Source organism: Arachis ipaensis, chromosome B1 (assembly GCF_059453495.1).
Source record: "Arachis ipaensis isolate K30076 ecotype BB chromosome B1, ASM5945349v1, whole genome shotgun sequence".
NCBI classification, from domain to species: Eukaryota; Viridiplantae; Streptophyta; class Magnoliopsida; order Fabales; family Fabaceae; genus Arachis; species Arachis ipaensis.
Genome location: NC_142436.1, coordinates 29,274,694 through 29,295,234, shown reverse-complemented (window position 1 = coordinate 29,295,234; position 20,541 = coordinate 29,274,694). Strand labels below are relative to the sequence as shown.

General features: G+C 38.7%; 1 non-coding gene across 1 annotated transcript; it reads right to left on the bottom strand.

Annotated features, from left to right (window-relative positions):
* Positions 1-15,691: 15,691 nt before the first annotated feature.
* LOC148576075 (small nucleolar RNA R71) lies at positions 15,692-15,795 on the bottom strand. Its single transcript, XR_015903573.1, has one exon. It is a non-coding gene; the product is annotated as a small nucleolar RNA R71 (small nucleolar RNA).
* Positions 15,796-20,541: the final 4,746 nt, after the last annotated feature.

The window sequence follows — 20,541 nt, the reverse complement described above, 5'->3', positions numbered from 1 at the left end:
GAAAACGCCTGCAGAAGCTCAAGAACTCATTGACGTGGTTGCTAATAACCAGTTCATGTACACTTCTGAGAGGAACCCTGTGAGTAATGGGACGCCTCAGAAGAAGGGAATTCTTGAAATTGATACTCTGAATGCCATATTGGCCCAGAATAAAATATTGACTCAGCAAGTCAATATGATTTCTCAGAGTCTGAATGGAATGCAAGCTGCATCCAACAGTACCCAAGAGGCATCTTCTGAAGAAGAAGCTTATGATCCTGAGAACCCTGCAATAGCAGAGGTAAATTACATGGGTGAACCCTATGGAAACACCTATAACCCCTCATGGAGAAATCACCCAAATCTCTCATGGAAGGATCAATAAAAGCCTCAACAAGGCTTTAATAATGGTGGAAGAAACAGGTTTAGCAATAGCAAGCCTTTTCCATCATCCACTCAGCAACAAACAGAGAACTCTGAACAAAGTACCTCTAATTTAGCAAACTTAGTCTCTGATCTATCTAAGGCCACTCTGAGTTTCATGAATGAAACAAGGTCCTCCATTTGAAATTTGGAGGCATAAGTGGGCCAGCTGAGTAAGAAGATCACTGAAACCCCTCCTAGTGCTCTCCCAAGCAATACAGAAGAAAATCCAAAAGGAGAGTGCAAGGCCATTGATATAACCATCATGGCCGAATCCAAGGAGGAAGGGGAGGACGTGAATCCCAAGGAGGAAGACCTCCTGGGACGTCCAGTGATCAATAAGGAGCTTCCCTCTGAGGAACCAAAGGAATCTGAGACTCATCTTGAGAATATAGAGATTCCATTGAACCTCCTTATGCCATTCATGAGTTCTGATGAGTATTCTTCTTCTGAAGAGAATGAGGATGTTAATGAAGAGCAAGTTGCCAAGTTCCTTGGTGTAATCATGAAGCTGAATGCCAATTTATTTGGTAATGAGACTTGGGGAGATGAACCTCCCCTATTTACCAATGAACTAAATGCATTGGATCAACTGAGATTGCCTCAGAAGAAACAGGATCCTGGAAAGTTCCTAATACCTTGTACCATAGGTACCATGACCTTTGAGAAGGCTCTATGTGACCTTGGGTCAGGAATAAACCTCATGCCACTCTCTGTAATGGAGAAACTGGAATCTTTGAGGTACAAATTGCTAAAATCTCATTAGAGATGGCAGACAATTCCAGAAAATAGGCTTATGGACAAGTAGAGGACATATTAGTAAAGGTTGAAGGCCTTTACATCCCTGCTGATTTCATAATCCTAGATACTGGGAAGGAAGAGGATGAATCCATCATCCTTGGAAGACCCTTCCTAGCCACAGCAAGAGCTGTGATTGATGTTAACAGAGGTGAACTAGTCCTTCAATTGAATGAGGACTCCCTCGAGTTTAAAACTCAAGGACATCCTTCTGTAAACATAGAAAAGAGGCACAGTAAGCTTCTCCCACTGCAGAGTCAACCAGAGCCCCCACAGTCAAACTCTAAGTTTGGTGTTGGGAGGCCACAACCAAACTCTAAGTTTGGTATTGAACTCCCATATCCAAACTCTAAGTTTGGTGTTGGGGAGTCTCAACAATGCTCTGAACATCTGTGAGGCTCCATGAGAGCCCACTGTCAAGCTATTGACATTAAAGAAGTGCTTGTTGGGAGGCAACCCAATTTTTATTTATCTAATCATATTTTTTATTAGTTATATGTCTTCATAGGTTCATGATCATGTGGAATCACAAAAACAACTGAAAAAATTGAAGAAAAATAAAAAATAGCATAAAAAAACAGCACACCCTGGAGGAGGAGTTCACTGGCGTTCAAACGCCAGTAAGGAGCATCTGTCTGGCGTTCAACGCCAGAACAGAGCATGGAGCTGGCGCTGAACGCCAGAAACAAGCATGAAGCTGGCGTTCAACGCCAGAAACATGCTGCATCTGGGCGCTGAACGCCCAGAACAAGCATCAGTTCGGCGTTTAAATGCCAGAATTGCATGCAAAGGCATTTTACATGCCTAATTGGTGCAGGGATGTAAATCCTTGACACCTTAAGATCTGTGGACCTCACAGGATCATCTCAGGATCTGTGAACCCCACAGGATCCCCACCTTCCCTCCTCATAATCCTAGTTTTTTTTCACATCTTCTTCTTCATCTATTCTTTCTTCTCTTGCTCGAGGGCGAGCAATATTCTAAGTTTGGTGTGGTAAAAGCATTGCTTATTTTGCTTTTCCATAACCATTGATGGTACCTAAGGCCAGAGAAACCTCAAAAAAAAAAAAAAGAAGAGAGAAGAGAAAAGGGAAGACAAAAGCTTCCACCTCCAAGTCATGGGAGATGGAGAGACTCATGTAAAGGATCTATAGCTCAGTGGTAGAACATTTGACTGCAAATCAAGAGATCCCTGAGATACCTCAGGGGATACATTTTCTCCCACACAATTATTGGGAGCAACTAAGGATAGGAGCACCAAAATCACTAGGGATCAAGCAACAAAGACAAGGAAGAGACATAGAAGAGCTCAAGGACATCATTGGTTCCTCAAGAAGAAAACGCCACCATCACTAAGGTGGACTCATTCCTTGTTCTTACATTCTCTGTTTTTCGTTTTCTATGTTAAATGTTTATCCATGTTTGTGTCTTCATTACATGATCATTAGTGTCTAAGTGTCTATGCCTTAAAGTAGTGAATATGAATCCATCACTTCTCTTAAATGAAAAATATTTTAAAAACAAAAGAACAAGAAGTACATGAGTTTCGAATTTATCCTTGAACTTAGTTTAATTATATTGATGTGGTGACAATGCTTCTTGTTTTCTGAATGAATGCTTGAACAGTGCATATGTCTTTTGAAGTTGTTGTTTAAGAATGTTAAATATGTTGGCTCTTGAAAGAATGATGACAAGGAGACATGTTATTTGATAATCTGAAAAATCATAAAAATGATTCTTGAAGTAAGAAAAAGCAGCAAAGAACAAAGCTTGCAGAAAAAAAGTAGAAAAAAAGAAGAAGAGAAAAAGCAAGCAGAAAAAGCCAAAAGCTCTTAAAACCAAGAGGCAAGAGCAAAAAAGCCAATAACCCTTAAAACCAAAAGGCAAGGGAAAATAAAAAAGGATCCCAAGACTTTGAGCATCAGTGGATAGGAGGGCCTAAAGGAATAAAATCCTGGCCTAAGCGGCTAAACCAAGCTGTCCCTAACCATGTGCTTGTGGCGTGAAGGTGTCAAGTGAAAACTTGAGACTGAGCGGTTAAAGTCAAGCTCCAAAGCAAAAGAAGAGTGTGCTTAAGAACCCTGGACACCTCTAATTGGGGACTTTAGCAAAGCTGAGTCACAATCTGAAAAGGTTCACCCAGTTATGTGTCTATGGCATTTATGTATCTGGTGGTAATACTGGAAAACAAAGTGCTTAGGGTCACGGCCAAGACTCATAAAGTAGCTGTGCTCAAGAATCAATATACTGAACTAAGAGAATCAATAACACTATCTAAACTCTGAGTTCCTATAGATGCCAATTATTCTGAACCTCAATGGATAAAGTGAGATGCCAAAACTATTCAAAAGGCAAAAAGCTACAAGTCCTGCTAATCTGATTGGAGCTATGTTTCATTGATATTTTGGAATTTATAGTATATTCTCTACTTTTTATCCTAATTGATTTTCAGTTGCTTGGGGACAAGCAACAATTTAAGTTTGGTGTTGTGATGAGCGGATAATTTATACGCTTTTTGGCATTGTTTTTAGTATGTTTTTAGTAGGATCTAGTTACTTTTAGGGATGTTTTCATTAGTTTTTATGTTAAATTCACATTTCTGGACTTTACTATGAGTTTGTGTGTTTTTCTATGATTTCAGGTATTTTCTGGCTGAAATTGAGGGACTTGAGCAAAAATCAGATTCAGAGATTGAAGAAGGACTGCTAATGCTGTTGGATTCTGACCGCCCTGCACTCAAAGTGGATTTTCTGGAGCTACAGAACTCAAAATGGCGCGCTTCAAATTGTGTTGGAAAGTAGACATCCAGGGCTTTCCAACAATATATAATAGTCCATACTTTGGCCGCGTTTAGATGACGCAAAAGGGCGTTGAACGCCAATTCTATGCTGCAGTCTGGAGTTAAACGCCAGAAACACGTCACGAACCAGAGTTGAACGCCAGAAACACGTTACAACCTGGCGTTCAACTCCAGAAAGAGCCTCTGCACGTGTAACATTCAAGCTCAGCCCAAGCACACACCAAGTGGGCCCCGGAAGTGGATTTATGCATCAATTACTTATCTTTGTAAACCCTAGTAACTAGTTTAGTATAAATAGGACTTTTTACTATTGTATTTTCATCTTCAGAACATCTTGGGACGTCTGGTTCTTAGATCATGGGGGCTGGCCATTTGGCCATGCCTGAACCTTTCACTTATGTATTTTTAACGGTAGAGTTTCTACACTCCATAGATTAAGGTGTGGAGCTCTGCTGTTCCTCATGAATTAATGCAAAGTACTACTGTTTTTCTATTCAATTCAACTTATTCCGCTTCTAAGATATTCATTCGCACTTCAACGTGAATGTGATGAACGTAACAATCATCATCATTCCCCACGAATGCGTGCCTGACAACCACTTCCATTCCACCATTAGATTGGATGATTATCTCTTGGATCTCTTAATCAGAATCTTCGTGGTATAAGCTAGATTGATAGCGGCATTCATGAGAATCCGAAAAGTCTAAACCTTGTCTGTGGTATTCCGAGTAGGATTCTGGGATTGAATGACTGTGACGAACTTCAAACTCGCGAGTGCTGGGCGTAGTGACAGACGCAAAAGGAGGGTGAATCCTATTCCAGTATGATCGAGAACCTCAGATGATTTGCCGTGCCGTGACAGAGTAAGGTGTGGAGCTCTGCTGTTCCTCATGAATTAATGCAAAGTACTACTGTTTTTCTATTCAATTCAACTTATTCCGCTTCTAAGATATTCATTCGCACTTCAACGTGAATGTGATGAACGTGACAATCATCATCATTCCCCACGAATGCGTGCCTGACAACCACTTCCATTCCACCATTAGATTGGATGATTATCTCTTGGATCTCTTAATCAGAATCTTCGTGGTATAAGCTAGATTGATAGTGGCATTCATGAGAATCCGAAAAGTCTAAACCTTGTCTGTGGTATTCCGAGTAGGATTCTGGGATTGAATGACTGTGACGAACGTCAAACTCGCGAGTGCTGGGCGTAGTGACAGACGCAAAAGGAGGGTGAATCCTATTCCAGTATGATCGAGAATCTCAGATGATTTGCCGTGGACAGAGCATTTGGACCATTTTCACAAGAGGACTAGTCAAACTGAATGCAACCGAGTTTTGAAGTTTAAAACAGCAACAACATATCTCTCAAAGTTTTCAGAAATAAAGCCTCTAAGGAACAAAGTTTTATATACAAAAGATAAGAGAAAACTATAATAAAGGTAAAGTAGAATAGAACAAAAGAGAGAGAGCCATCCTCTGCTCTGTCACTATTCCGCAAACCCACTAAGGTGGGTTGCGACCTACATCTGAAAAATAACGACAACATTTGGTATGAGAATCGAAGGTTCTCAGTATGGTAACAGTGCCCAATATATAAGATATAAGATTCCAAGATGCCAAAGGCAATCCTAAAACTTCACATCAATACAGTCATATTCAAGCTTAACAAAATATTTAAATAAACTTAAACCATAAACAGGATAATCTAACTTAAGGGATTTCTAACTAATACTATTCACCGTTGTCCCATAGCCTTCACCAACCTACCCTCCGAATCGCCACCGCCTACCTAACCTCCTCAGTACCAGACAAACACAGATAATGCAAGCAAGTAAATCACGGTTAATAAACATATACATCAAGTAAATCAGGAAGCAAGTAAGCATGTTATACATTTAGGTAAGAGATACAAATAAGGAAAGCAATCAAAACACTTAGAAGATGCACATGATGAATGCCTGTCCTATTGGCTCGTGATATCACTTATTGGTTCAAAATGCCAACCTGACAGCTGACACATCCCCGGGATGTCGCCTTTCTGCCATGACCAGGGATATAGTTCCCTGCCCACTATCATATCATGCACGTCCAAGAGATATAGTGCTTGGCCATTCTTTCAGGTTATAGTGCCCGAACTCACTCTGGCGGCAGAAAGGTTATGTGAGCAGGAGACTGCCTCAGTCTTCACATCACAACATAGGCAGGAGACTGCCTCGGCCCCTACGTTGGTACCGCTACCTCGACAAGCGAGAGACTACCACAACCCTTGCCCGAGGCGCATAGCGACTTACCGAATCAATGCATGTCACGTGAGCGGGAGACTGCCTACAGCCCTCACATCCGAACGTAGGTAGGAGATTGCCACAGCCCCTACGACGGAGAATAATGCATATCAAAAATTGCATACTCAATCTCGGAGATCACTGCTCATAGCACAAGTTTGCTTATACTCAACTCATTAACAATAATCATTCGTGTTTCTCAATTCATTGTCATCTCAACACTCCGCCCAGACACTCAAGTTATTCTACCCACAGAACTCCCCAAGCCTAGTCACTGTCTTCTAAACTTATAACAGAAATTTATTAATTTAATTTACTAAATCACCTCTAATAATCGTAGGATCTAATTACTAGATAGAAATCTTAAACGATAACTAAAGAAGTTTAAAAAGCTAGAGAATTTTTAAAAAGGTGAAGAAAACCATTTTTCAGCAAAATAGGCATTTTGCATAAGCGAACCCCTACCCTGAGTACTTACAAGTCAAAATTTGCATCCGCGTACGTGGCACTCTATTCGCGTATGCGAGTGATCCAAAACAGAATGGAATGCTCGCATCGTGTGTTACAATTTGCGTACGCAAACTTGTGTCCGCATACGCGAGACCCAAGGCATTGGAGAATGCCCGCGTCGTGTGTACAGTGTCGCGTACGCATGCTGTATCAGACTTGGAAAATTTTTAAATCTGCAGAAATAATATTTTTAGCCCTAACTTCCAACATTCATAACTTCCTCTACAAAACTCCATTTTTTTCAAACTTTATATCATTTTAAAGCTCTTGAAATTGTCTTTAATTTGAAATAAAAACCATAAAATTTGAAAATAAGAGGCTCAAGTTATGATCTGCCAAAGTTCATTAAAAAATAAGGTTTTACACCAAATTACCAAAATGCTCTAGTTTCCAAAACTTCAAAACCAACCCAAACAAAACACACTCAAAACAGCTCAAATATCCATAGTAAACACTTCCCAAACATTTCTCAATCATCTAGCTATCAGACTATCAAATCGTCATAATTTCCTTAATGTCTTCTCAATATAACCATCCTAAAGAAAATCAACAAACCGAACTTCAAACAATTCATATATACACCATTCTAAATCATCACAAACATGTTTCATCCACTTATCATCATAAAATCTCAAATTACTCATCATCTATGAACAACAACATCATCAATCATCAACACATCAACAGTTACCCATTATCAACATCATAATTCATCCAATCATCACAATCATCATAATCATGAATATTCATACTCCACCATATACAACTCTTTCAACCTTCATCAAAATCATCATGAACCATAACATTTACATGGAATTAATCATACAATACAACCACACCATTCAATCCTATCTTAAAGGTCACTAGCCTAAGTGTCATAAAACATTACATATTACATAAAAGAAACCGAAACTATACCTTGGCCGATTCCTAATATACACAAATTCACCAAGTTGAGTCCTCAATCAAGCTCAACAATGCCTAGCCACCAAGGATCAACTCCAAGTTCAACCAACAAGAATTTCCAAACTAAACCATAAAAATTTCCAAAATTAAAATTTAGGGTTCACAAATACAAAAAATCACAAGGATATAGAGCTTTCTTACCTTACTCACTATGAATTGGGACAAAACCCAACAATAACCCGGTACTAGATCCACCTAAACAACCAAAATTACAAAATCTACTCAAAACAATACACAAAAATGCAAAATCTATTAGGGCTAGAAACTAGAGCATGGATTTCGAGTTTTTACATGCTTTGTTTAACTAGAATTGAAGAGCTCGACAAGAGCTTCACGTGGCCACAAATGGCTCGTCAATTGGAGTACCGTAGCTCAAGTTTTGAGCAAAACAAGGTTTGGGTGTATAGTAAAACCCCAACCCCCTTCTCTTCTGTCGTCTCATCGTCCCTCTCTCTCTCTCTCTCTCTCTCTCTCTCTTTTGAAAAATGAGGCTGAATACCTCTTAATGATCACCTATATATGTTGGGTTTGGGTCCAAATTGGGTCCGGTCCAGCCCGTTAGCGTTTTAGGTCTGTTTGGCCCACTTTGGGCCAAAACATTTAAGATTAGTGCCCGGTTTTTAGTTTTAAATATTTTCTTAACTTTTTCTATAGTTTTTATTGCTCTCACGCAGTACTGGACAAACTTAAGCTGGTACTGCCGGCTAATTTACCGGTACGTATTTTTATGCAATTTTTCTCATAAAATTACATTTTCTCACTCAAAAAAAAATCTATTGAGTCTAAATATCATATTTAAAATTTTAAATTAACATTTCTAAATTTTGAACCTATTTCGGATAATTTAATTATTATTTTATTTTAATTAACTTATTAATTAAAACCACGTTCTTACAATGATATAGTGGGTGAGGTTGTGTAGTAGACATAGGTGGTGTCAAAGGAATGAGATGGACAAATGGAATGGAGTGGAATGGAGACGATGGTAGTGATGATGATGGCATGGGTAAAGTAGTAATTTTATAAAATTTAACTGTTGACTAGGTGAATAAATCATTGATTAAACATTTAAGTCATTTTGTCAAATGAAATATATTTTTCGAAGGTTATTTTATCAAAAATATATGTTGAGGTATGTTTTTGTCAAAAATTAAATCTTTTGAGTGCTAAAATGACTATTTATTCTTTATTCAATGAATAAAACACATGACCTATCTTTTACATAAAAATTTATAGAATAATACTATACATCTAAGTCTTTTTGTTAACAAAATCTAATGAGGTTGGTCTAATAAAATAATAATCAGTTATGGCTAGCATTATTCTAAATTTTATTGTTAATCTTAATTAGACTTGGTTTATAAAGACTTGAACGTGTAGTATTACTCAAATTTATATATCATTAATCCTCCGAAAATTGATGGGGTATCGTTGGTTATTAAGGTATTCTCTAAGCCATATGCATTTAATGAAAATGTTTGGAGGTCATAATTTGAGAATCAAAGAGAGTTATTATTTGTTTTTTCTAAATAAACTCATTGAGTTTATAATTACTCTTCCTAACGTGCTCATATAGCATTCATGCATTATGGTTTATACATTAATTACATATTCATATTCATTATACTTGAAAATTAATGTTATTCATATTTTTTTTTTGAAAGAGGAGCTCAACACAAAAAGTGGAGCAAACAGCAACAACAAAGAGTAAATAAAAGTAACATAAAACCAAAGCACCCATTATGGTCCTAACCCCTCTATGTCATCTCCGACATTGCCATCAACAACAAAAATGGTCCGCACCTAACCACTCAGTGTATCTCTAAAAGGACATGTTAATAATCTCCTCCACTCGTTTTTTTATTCTGAAAGATCCTCCTGTTCTGCTCCAACCATATGTTCCACATAATGGCACAAAAGGACACCATCCATCTCTTGTACTCCTCCTTCCTATATGATATGTCAGTCCAACTCTGAAAATGCTCCTTGACTGTACCCGGATAAGTCCATAGTACACCAACATATGATATCCAAGCACACCATACCTGCGAAGAAAAACTGCATCCAAGAAACAAGTGGTGACCATTTTCATCACCTCTGTTACACAAAACACATAGAGTATCTTTTTGGTTGATAACCCCGAAACGCCTTAGTCTCTCCTTCGTATTGACCCTACCAGACAAACAACTCCACTCTAGGTGGCACAAGCCCTTTCCAAATAGTCCTAGTAAAGCTGTAACTTGATATATCCTCCGGCGCCATTTTCACCTGCAATACCTGCACAAATGAGTTAGTAGAAAAAACACCTTGTTTATCATATTTCCACATAACTCTATCCTCTCTGCCATATACAAGTTTGACTAGCCTCAGAGTATGGTGAAGCTGGTTCACTAGTTTCAATTCCCATTGGAATAGTTCCTGCCTCCACTAGAAGTTCCACATCCAGACTAAACCATCCCAGAACTCACAATCCCCTATCACGAAACCTTTTTGGTTTGAAACAGAGAAGAGCCTTGGAAAATGAACTTTGAGGGACCCTCTACTAATCTAGACATCCTCCCAAAATTGAGTGCGTCTCCCATCACCCACCTCCATCAACAACCCAGTAATCATCTTCTGTCTAACTTCCTGATTCTTGAATTGTAACTGAAAAATATCCTTCCATAAACCCCCCGATCAGGCAATTCCTGAGAGGATAGAAGCTCATGTGGATTCAAGTTATTGGAGGAGCAAATCACCTTCTTCCACAGCAGACACTCCTCCTTTGAGAACCGCCACCACCACTTAAACAGGAGGGCTGTGTTGTGAACCATAGCATCCCCAACTGCCAGCCCGCCTAGTCGCTTAGGAGCCTGAACTACTCCCCACTTAATCATTGCCATACCATTCCTCCCGTCCTCCTTACTCCAAAGGAATCTTTTTTGCAAGGCAACTAATTTCTCTGCAACCACTTTTGGCATCTTGTATAGGCTCAAATAATACACCGGAAGTCTATTCAATACAGATTTGATCAACACCAACTTACCGGATTTATTTAGCACCTTCGCTTTCCAGAGGCTCAGCTTTTCCTCCACTTTGTCTATTATTGGCTTCCACGTATTAACGAACCTTGGGTTCGCACCCAATGGGATGCCCAGATATTTAACCGGAAGAGTGTCTTGCTTGCAGCCTAGCACACTGCACATACTTCGTACCCACTGCTCATCATAGTTAATGGGAATCAAACTTGATTTATCAAAATTTATGCTTAAACATGACATTAACTCAAACCAACGAAGCAGCCTCTTATAATTCTTAATGGTCTCTTCCTTAGGAGGGCAGAATAAGATAGTATCGTCAGCAAACTGGAGGTACAGCAACTCAATCCGGTCTCTCCCCACCAACAACGGCGATATGCAACCATTTCTCACAGCTTCCCCCAGCATTCTATGTAGGATATCAAAAACAAACAAACAATAACGGAGACAAAGGATCACCTTGTCGCAGTCCCCTTTCCAATTTGAATGGCTTGGAAGGCGAGCCGTTTATCAAAATTGACATGGAACACGAACACACACATTCCATAATCTAACCCATCCATCTTCATCTAAACCCCATCTTCTGCAGCACTAAGTCAACGAAGCTCCACTTTATTCTGTCATAAGCCTTCTGGAAGTCTAGTTTTATTATGGCCGCTTTTTTCTTTCTCAATTTGACCCACTGAACCGTTTCGCACGCAATAAGGGCCCCATCATGAATCTTCCGACCCTTGACGAATGCACTCTGTGTCTCGCCTACTAGTCCTGGCATAACTACTCTCATCCTCCGAACTAACATCTTTGAAATAACCTTATACACACATGATGAGTGGATAATTTATACCCTTTTTGGCATTGTTTTACATAGTTTTTAGTATGTTTTAGTTACTTTTTATTATATTTTTATTAGTTTTTATGAAAAAATCACATTTCTGGACTTTACTATGAGTTTGTGTATTTTTCTGTGATTTCAGGTATTTTCTAGCTAAAATTGAGGAACCTGAGCAATAATCTGATTCAGAGGCTGAAAAAGGATTGCAGATGCTGTTGGATTCTGACCCTCCTGCACTCGAAGTGGTTTTCTAGAGCTATAGAAGCCCAATTGGCATGCTCTCAATTGCATTAGAAAGTAGACATCTTGGGCTTTCCAGCAATATATAATAGTCCATACTTTTTCCGAGATTTGATGGCCCAAACTGGCATTCAAACGCCCACCAAAGACCCTTTTCTAGAGTGAAACGCCAGAACTGGCACCAGAACTGGAGTTAAACACCCAAACTAGCACCCAGCTGGCATTTCACTCCAAGAATGGCCTATGCACGTGAAAGCTTCAATGCTCAGCCCAAGCACATACCAAGTGGGCCTCGGAAGTGGATTTCTGCACTATCTGCACTTAGTTACCTATTTTCTGTAAACCCTAGTAACTAGTTTAGTATTAATAGCACTTTTTACTATTATATTCATATCTTATCATCATCTTTTGATGAACTTTATCATCTTAGGACTTGGAGGCTGGCCATTCGGCCATGCCTAGACTATTTTCTCTTATGTATTTTCTACGGTGGAGTTTCTACACCTCATAGATTAAGGTGTGGAGCTCTGTTGTTCTTCATGAATTAATGCAAGTACTATTGTTTCTCTTTCAATTCACGCCTACTTCTTCTCCAAGATATACTCTCGTACTTAATTCAGTTAAGTCAGAATGAAGGGGTGACCTGTGACAATCACCCACTATCTTCGTTACTCGCTTAGCCAAGATCCGTGTGCCTGACAACCACAAAGCGGACTACATGATGTTCAACGTAGTCATTGGACAACAGCCAGAGTATATTCTCTTGGGTCTCTAATACACGAATCGAGTCCGTGAGATTAGGATCTTCGTGGTATATGCTAGAACCATTGGCAGCAATCCTGAGATCCGAAAAGTCCAAACCTTGTCTGTGGTATTCCGAGTAGGATCTGGGAAGGGATGACTGTGACGAGCTTCAAACTTGTGAATGTTGGGCATAGTGATAGTGTGCAAAAGGATAAGGGTCCTATTTCGACGCTAGTGAGAACTGACAGATGATTAGCCGTGCGGTAGTTGTACCTGGTATTTTTCATCCGAGACGAGAAATCTGACAGTTGATTAGCCGTACAAAGATCATACCTGGTATTTTTCATCCGAGAGGATCATACAGCTTGCCATGGAAAGGGAGCACGCATGATTGGAAGAAGACAGTAGGAAAACAGAGATTCAAAAGCAACAAAGCATCTTCACACGCTTATCTGAAATTCCCACCAATGAATTACATAAGCACCTTTATTTTAATTTTATGTTTTATTTATCTTTTAATTATCAAAACCTCATAACCATTTGAATCCGCCTGACTAAGATTTACAAGATGACCATAGCTTGCTTCAAGCCGACAATCTCCGTGAGATCGACTCTTACTCACGTAAGGTATTACTTGGACGACCTAGTGCACTTGCTGGTTGGTTGTGTGGAGTTGTGAATAGTGTGAATCAAAATTTCGTACACCAAGTTTTTGGCGCCGTTGCCGGGGATTGTTCGAGTTTGGACAACTGGCGGTTCATCTTGTTGCTTAGATTAGGTAATTTTATTTTATGTTTAAGCTTTGTAATTTTTATTTTCGAAAAAAAAATGAAAAGAAAAAAAATATTTTGTTCTTCAGAGATTTTAAGAATGAATTCTAGAGCTTCTTAAGATATGTTGAAGCCTGGCTGGCTGTCAAGCCATGTCTAATCTTTTGGATCGAGGTTTCCACTTTCCATTATAGAAAGGACATGTCTGTATTTGTTATGCTGAAGCTTGGCTGGCCATTTGGCCATGTCTAATTCTTTTGGACCAAAGCTTTAGACTAACATTGCACGAATCCTGGAATTCTTATTAAAAATTTTGAATTTCTTTACTTTCTTTTTCCAAAATAATTTCAAAAAAAATACAAAAAAATTAATAAAAATCATAAAACCAAAAAATTTTATGTTTCTTGGTTGAGTCTTGTGTCAAATTTTAAGTTTGGTGTCTATTGCATTTTTTTTAATTTTTTTAAATTTTTGAAAATTCATGCATTGTGTTCTTCATGATCTTCAAGTTGTTCTTGATGATTTTCTTTGTTTAATCTTGTGATTTTCTTGTTTTGTGTTTTTTGTTATTTTTCATATGCATTTTCGAATTCATAGTGTCTAAACATTAAAAATTTCTAAGTTTGGTGTCTTGCATGTGTTTCTTTTCTTAAAAAATTTTCAAAAAAATGTTCTTGATGTTCATCATGATCTTCAAAGTGTTCTTGATGTTCATCTTGACATTCAAAGTGTTCTTGCATGCATTAATTGTTTTGATCTTAAATTTTTATGTTTTGTTTCATTTTGTTGTTTAATGAAGAAAGAGAAAAATAACAAAATAATATTTCTTCATTAATTCAAAAAAAATAAAAAATAATATCTTTCCCTTATTTTATTCATAAATTTCGAAATTTTGGGTTGACTTAGTCAAAAATTTTTACAATTAAATTGTTTCCTATCAGTCAAGTCAAAATTTCAATTTAAAAATTTTATCTTTTCAAATCTTTTTCAAAAATCAAATCTTTTTCATTTTTTTCTTTCATGTTTTTCAAAAATTCTTCAAAATAAATTTTTCAAAAATCTTTTTCTTAATTTTATAATTTTCGAAAATATTGCGAACATTTAATATTTTGATTCAAAAAATTTCAAGTTTGTTATTTTCTGGTTAAGAAAGGTTTAATTTTCAAGTCATCAACTTTAATTTTCAAAATCAAATCTTTTTAAATTTCTTTTTTTAATCTTTTTCAAATAAATTTCATTCATATCTTTTTCAAAACTTAATTTCAAAATCTTTTTCTAACTTCTTATCTTTTCAAAATTTATTTTCAAATCTTTTTCAATTAACCACTTGATTTGTTTGTTTTAATTTTAAAAGTTTACTATTTCTTATCTTTTTCAAAACCACCTAAGTACTTTTCTCTCTCTAATTTTTGAAAATCACTAACCACTTTTTCAAAATTCTTTTTCATTAACCAAATGTTTTAAATTCTAATTTTATTTTATTTCTTTTCTTAAATTTCAAATTCTAACTCATAATTAAAATAAAAACAAAAATATTTTCTTTTCTTTTAATTAAAAATTCGAATACACACACTCTCTCTCTCATCTCTTTCTATTTATTTTATTTATTTACTAACACTTCTCTTCTACTTATAATTCGAACCTTCTCCCTCTCTCTGTGTTCGAATTCTTCTTCTTCTCCCTTCTTCATTCTATTCTTCTATTCTTCTACTCACATAAAGGAATCCCTATACTGTGACATAGAGGATTCCTCTTCTTTTTCTGTTCTCTTCTTTTTCATATGAGCATGAACAAGGATAAAGACATTCTTATTGAAGCTGATCCTAAACCTGAAAGGACTCTAAGGAGGAAGCTAAGAGAAGCTAAAGCACAACACTCTAGAGAGGACCTAACAGAAATTTTCGAAAAAGAAGAAGACATGGCAGCTGAACACAATAACAATGGTAGAGATGCAAGGAAGATGCTTGGTGACTTTACTGCACCAACTTCCGACTTCTATGGAAGAAGCATCTCAATTTCTGCAATTGGAGCAAACAACTTTGAGCTTAAGCCTCAATTAGTTTCTCTAATGCAGCAGAATTGCAAGTTTTATGGACTTCCATTGGAAGATCATCATCAGTTCTTAGCTGAATTCTTGCAAATGTGTGACACTGTTAAGACCAATGGGGTTAATCCCGAGGTCTATAGACTTATGCTTTTCCCCTTTGCTGTAAGAGATAGAGCTAGGATATGGTTGGACTCACAACCTAAAGAAAGCCTGAACTCTTGGGAAAAGTTAGTCAATGCTTTCTTGGCAAAATTCTTTCCACCTCAAAAGTTGAGCAAGCTCAAAGTGGAAGTCCAAACCTTCAGACAGAAGGAAGGTGAATCCCTCTATGAAGCTTGGGAAAGATACAAGCAATTGATCAGAAGGTGTCCTTCTGACATGCTTTCAGAATGGAGCATCTTATGTATATTCTATGATGGTCTGTCTGAATTGTCCAAGATGTCATTGGACCACTCTGCTGGTGGATCTCTTCATCTGAAGAAAATGCCTGCAGAAGCCTAGAAACTCATTGAGATGGTTGCAAATAACCAGTTCATGTATACTTCTGAAAGAAATCCTGTGAATAATGGGATGACTCAGAAGAAAGGAGTTCTTAAGATTGATACTCTGAATAACATATTGGCTCAGAATAAAATATGGACTCAGCAAGTCAATATGATTTCTCAGAATCTGACTAGAATGCAAGCTGCATCCGTCAGTACTAAAGAAGCCTCCTCTGAAGGAGAAGCTTATGACCCTGAGAATCCTACAATGGAAGAGGTTAATTACATGGGAGAATCCTATGGAAACACCTATAATCCTTCATGGAGAAATCACCCAAATTGCTCATAGAAGGATCAACAGAAGCCTCAACAAGGCTTTAATAATAATAATGGTGGGACAAATAGGTTTGGCAATAGCAAGCCTTTTCCATCATCTTCTGAGAAACAGACAGAGAATTCTAAGCAGAGCCTCTCTGACTTAGTAACCATAGTCTCTGATCTATCTAATTAAGACCACTCTCAGTTTCATGACTGAAACAAGGTCCTCCATCAGAAATTTGGAGGCACAAGTGGGTCAACTGAGTAAAAGAGTTACTGAAACTCTTCCTAGTACTCTCCCAAGCAATACAGAAGAGAATCCAAAGAGAGAGTGCAAGGCCATCAATATAACCAACATGACCGAACCTATAGAGGAGGAAGAGGCAGTGATTTCCAGTGGGGAAGACCTCAATGGACGTCTACTGACCACTAAGGAGTTCCCTAATGAGGAACCAAAGGAATCTGAGGCTCATACAGAGACCATAGAGATTTCACTGAACTTACTGTTGCCATTCATGAGCTCTGATGAGTATTCTTCCTTTGAAGAGAATGAAAATATTGTGGAAGAGAAAGTTGCTCAGTATCTAGGAGCAATAATGAAATTGAATGCCAAGTTATTTAGTAATGAGACTTGGGAGGATGAACCTCCATTGCTCATCAATGAACTGAATGCCTTGGTTCAACTGAAATTAACTCAGAAGAAACCGGATCCCGGAAAATTCTTAATACTTTGTACCATAGGTACCATGACCTTTGAGAAGGCTCTGTGTGACCTGGGGTCAGGAATAAACCTCATGCCACTCTCTGTAATGGAGAAACTAAGGATTTTTGAGGTACAAGCTGCAAGAATCTCACTAGAGATGGCAGACAAATCAATGAAACAGGCTTATGGACTTGTAGAGGATGTCTTAGTGAAAGTTGAAGGCTTTTACATCCCTGTTGATTTCATAATCCTAGACAATGGGAAGGATGAAGATGAATCCATTATCCTTGGAAGACCCTTCCTAGCCACAGCAAGGGCTGTGATTGATGTGGACAGAGGAGAGTTAGTCCTTCAATTGAATGAGGACTACCTTGTGTTTAAGGCTCAAGAATTTTCTTCTGTAACCATTGAGAGAAAGCATGAAAAGCTTCTCTCAATACAGAGTCAAATAGAGCCCCCGCACTCAACTTCTAAGTTTGGTGTTGGGAGGCCACCATTAAGCTCTGAGTCTCTGTAAAGCTCTCTAAGAGCTCACTGTCAAGCTATTGACATTAAAGAAGCGCTTATTGGGAGGCAACCCAATGTTATTTAATTATATTTAATTTTATAGACAATTGTTTTCCATTGTTATTTTATATTTTCTTTAGGTTGATGATCATGTGAAGTCATAAAAATAGCTGCAGAATTAAAGCAAAATCAAAAACAGCATAAAAAATAGCACACCCTGGAGGACAGGCTTACTGGCGTTTAAACGCCAGTAAGGATAGCAAAATGGGCGTTTAACACCCAGTCTAGCAGCATTCTGGGCGTTAAACGCCAGAAATGGCAGGCAGACTGGCGTTTAACGCCAGAAAAGGGTGTCTGGTGTCTGGCTGGTGTTAAATGCTAGAATTGGCAGACAGACTGGTGTTTAACGCCAGAAAAGGGTGTCTGATGGGCGTTAAACACCAGAAATGGGCATCAGCTTGGTGTTTAACACCAGAAAAGGTAGCAGAGTTGCGTTAAACACCAGAAATGGTACACAGAGGGCGTTTAAACGCCAGAATAGTGCAGGGACCAGAATTTCTTGACACCTCAAGATCTGTGGACCCCACAGGATCCCCACTACCCCAACTCACTCTCTCTCCTCTTCACACCTCTCCATAACACTCTTCCCCAAATACCATTCCCCTATATAATCCTACCCTCTTCCCCACAATCCCTTCACCACTCACATCCATCCATCATAAAATCCCACCTACCTCACCATTCAAATTCAAAATATTTCCCTCCCAAAACCCAACCCCTCATACACGAATTTCCCCTCTCTCTACCCTATAAATATCCCTCCTTACCACCTTCAATTTCACACATCATACACACTTAAACCCCCTTGGCCGAAAGCAACCTTCCCCTCCATCTCCTCCATTTCTTCTTCTTCTACTCCTTTCTTTCTTCTTTTGCTCGAGGATGAGCAAACCTTTTAAGTTTGGTGTGGGAAAAGCTCTGCTTTTTTGTTTTTCCATAACCATTAATGGCACCTAAGACCGGAGAAACCTCTAGAAAGAGGAAAGGGAAGGCAATTGCTTCCACCTTCGAGTCATGGAAAATGGAGAGATTCATCTCAAGGGTCCATCAAGACCACTTCTATGATGTTGTGGCCAAGAAAAAGGTGATCCCCGAGGTCCCCTTCATGCTCAAAAAGAGTGAATATCCGGAGATCCGACGTGAGATTTGAAGAAGAGGTTGGGAAGCTCTTACCAACCCAATCCAATAAGTCAGAATCTTAATGGTTCAAGAGTTCTATGCCACTGCTTGTGAATCCGAACCCAAAGAATTGGCTCACAATGGTTCGGGGGAATTACTTGGATTTCAGTCCAAAAAATGTGAGGTTGGTAGTTAACTTACCAATGATGAGAGGAGATCCTCATCCTTTCACTAGAAGGGTCAACTTTGATCAAAGGTTGGACCAACTCCTCATGGACATCTGTATGGAAGGAGCTCAATGGAAGAGAGACTCCAAAGGCAAGCCAGTTCAACTAAGAAGGCTTGACCTCAAGCCCGTGGCTAGGGAATGGTTGGAGTTCATCCAACGTTCTATCATTCCCACTAGCAACCAGTCTGAAGTTACAATAGACCGGGCTATCATGATCCATAGTATCATGAATGGAGAGGAAGTAGAAGTTCATGAGATCATACCTCTAGAACTATACAAGGTGGCGGGCAAGCTCTCCACTTTGGCAAAGTTAGCCTTCCCTCATCTCATCTGTAACTGGTATACGAAATTGTTACTCTGAGGTTGTAAAATTTGTTGTTCGTTCTCTCCCTGGCAATGGCGCCAATAACTGGTGCACAATACCATGGTCCAAGCATAACTTCACAACTTCGCACAACTAACCAGCAAGTGCACTGGGTCGTCCAAGTAAGAAAACCTTACGTGAGTAAGGGTCGATCCTACGGAGATTGTCGGTATGAAGCAAGCTATGGTCACCTTGTAAATCTCAGTCAGGCAGATATCAAATGGTTATGGAGTTTTCGAATTATAATAAATAAATAGAAAATAAAGATAGAAATACTTATGTAATTCATTGGTGAGAATTTCAGATAAGCGTATAGAGATGCCTTCGTTCTTCTGAACTTCTGCTTTCCTGCTGTCTTCATCCAATCAGTCTTACTCCTTTCCATGGCAAGCTTTCTGTAAGGGCATCACCGTTGTCAATGGCTACATCCCATCCTCTCTGTGAAAATGGTCCAAATGCTCTATCACGGCATGGCTAATCATCTGGAAGTTCTCGATTATACTGGAATAGGATTTACTATCCTTTTGCGTCTGTCACTACACCCAGCACTCGCGAGTTTGAAGTTCGTCATAGACATCCCTTCCCAGATCCTACTCGGAATACCACAGACAAGGTTTAGACTTTCCGGATCTCAGGAATGGCCATCCATGGGTTCTAACTTATACCACGAAGATACTAATAACTCGGACTAGGTCCCTTGTATTAGATATCTAAGAGATACTCATTCTAGCTTGGTTGCATGTAGAACGGAAGTGTTTGTCAGGCACGCGTTCATAAGTGAGAATGATAATGAGCGTCACATAATCATCACATTCATCATGTTCTTGGGTGCGAATGGATATCTTAGAAGCGGAATAAGTTGAATTGAATAGAAAACAGTAGTACTTTGCATTAATTCATGAGGAACAGCAGAGCTCCACACCTTAATCTATGGAGTGTAGAAACTCTACGGTTGAAAATACATAAGTGAAAGGTTCAGGTATGGCCGAGAGGCCAGCCCCCAAAACGGGATCACAGGATCAAAAATACAATCCAGGATGTCTAATACAATAGTAAAAAGTCCTATTTATTCTAAACTAGCTACTAGGGTTTACAGAAGTAAGTAATTGATGCATAAATCTACTTCCGGGACCCACTTGGTGTGTGCTTGGGCTGAGCTTTAGCTTTCCACGTGCAGAGGCTTCTTTTGGAGTTGAACGCCAAGTTGTAACGTGTTTTTGGCGTTCAACTCTGGTTCGTGACGTGTTTCTGGCGTTTAACTCCAGACTGCAGCGTTGAACTGGCGTTCAATGCCCTTTTGCGTCGTCTAAACTCGGCCAAAGTATAAACTATTATATATTGCTG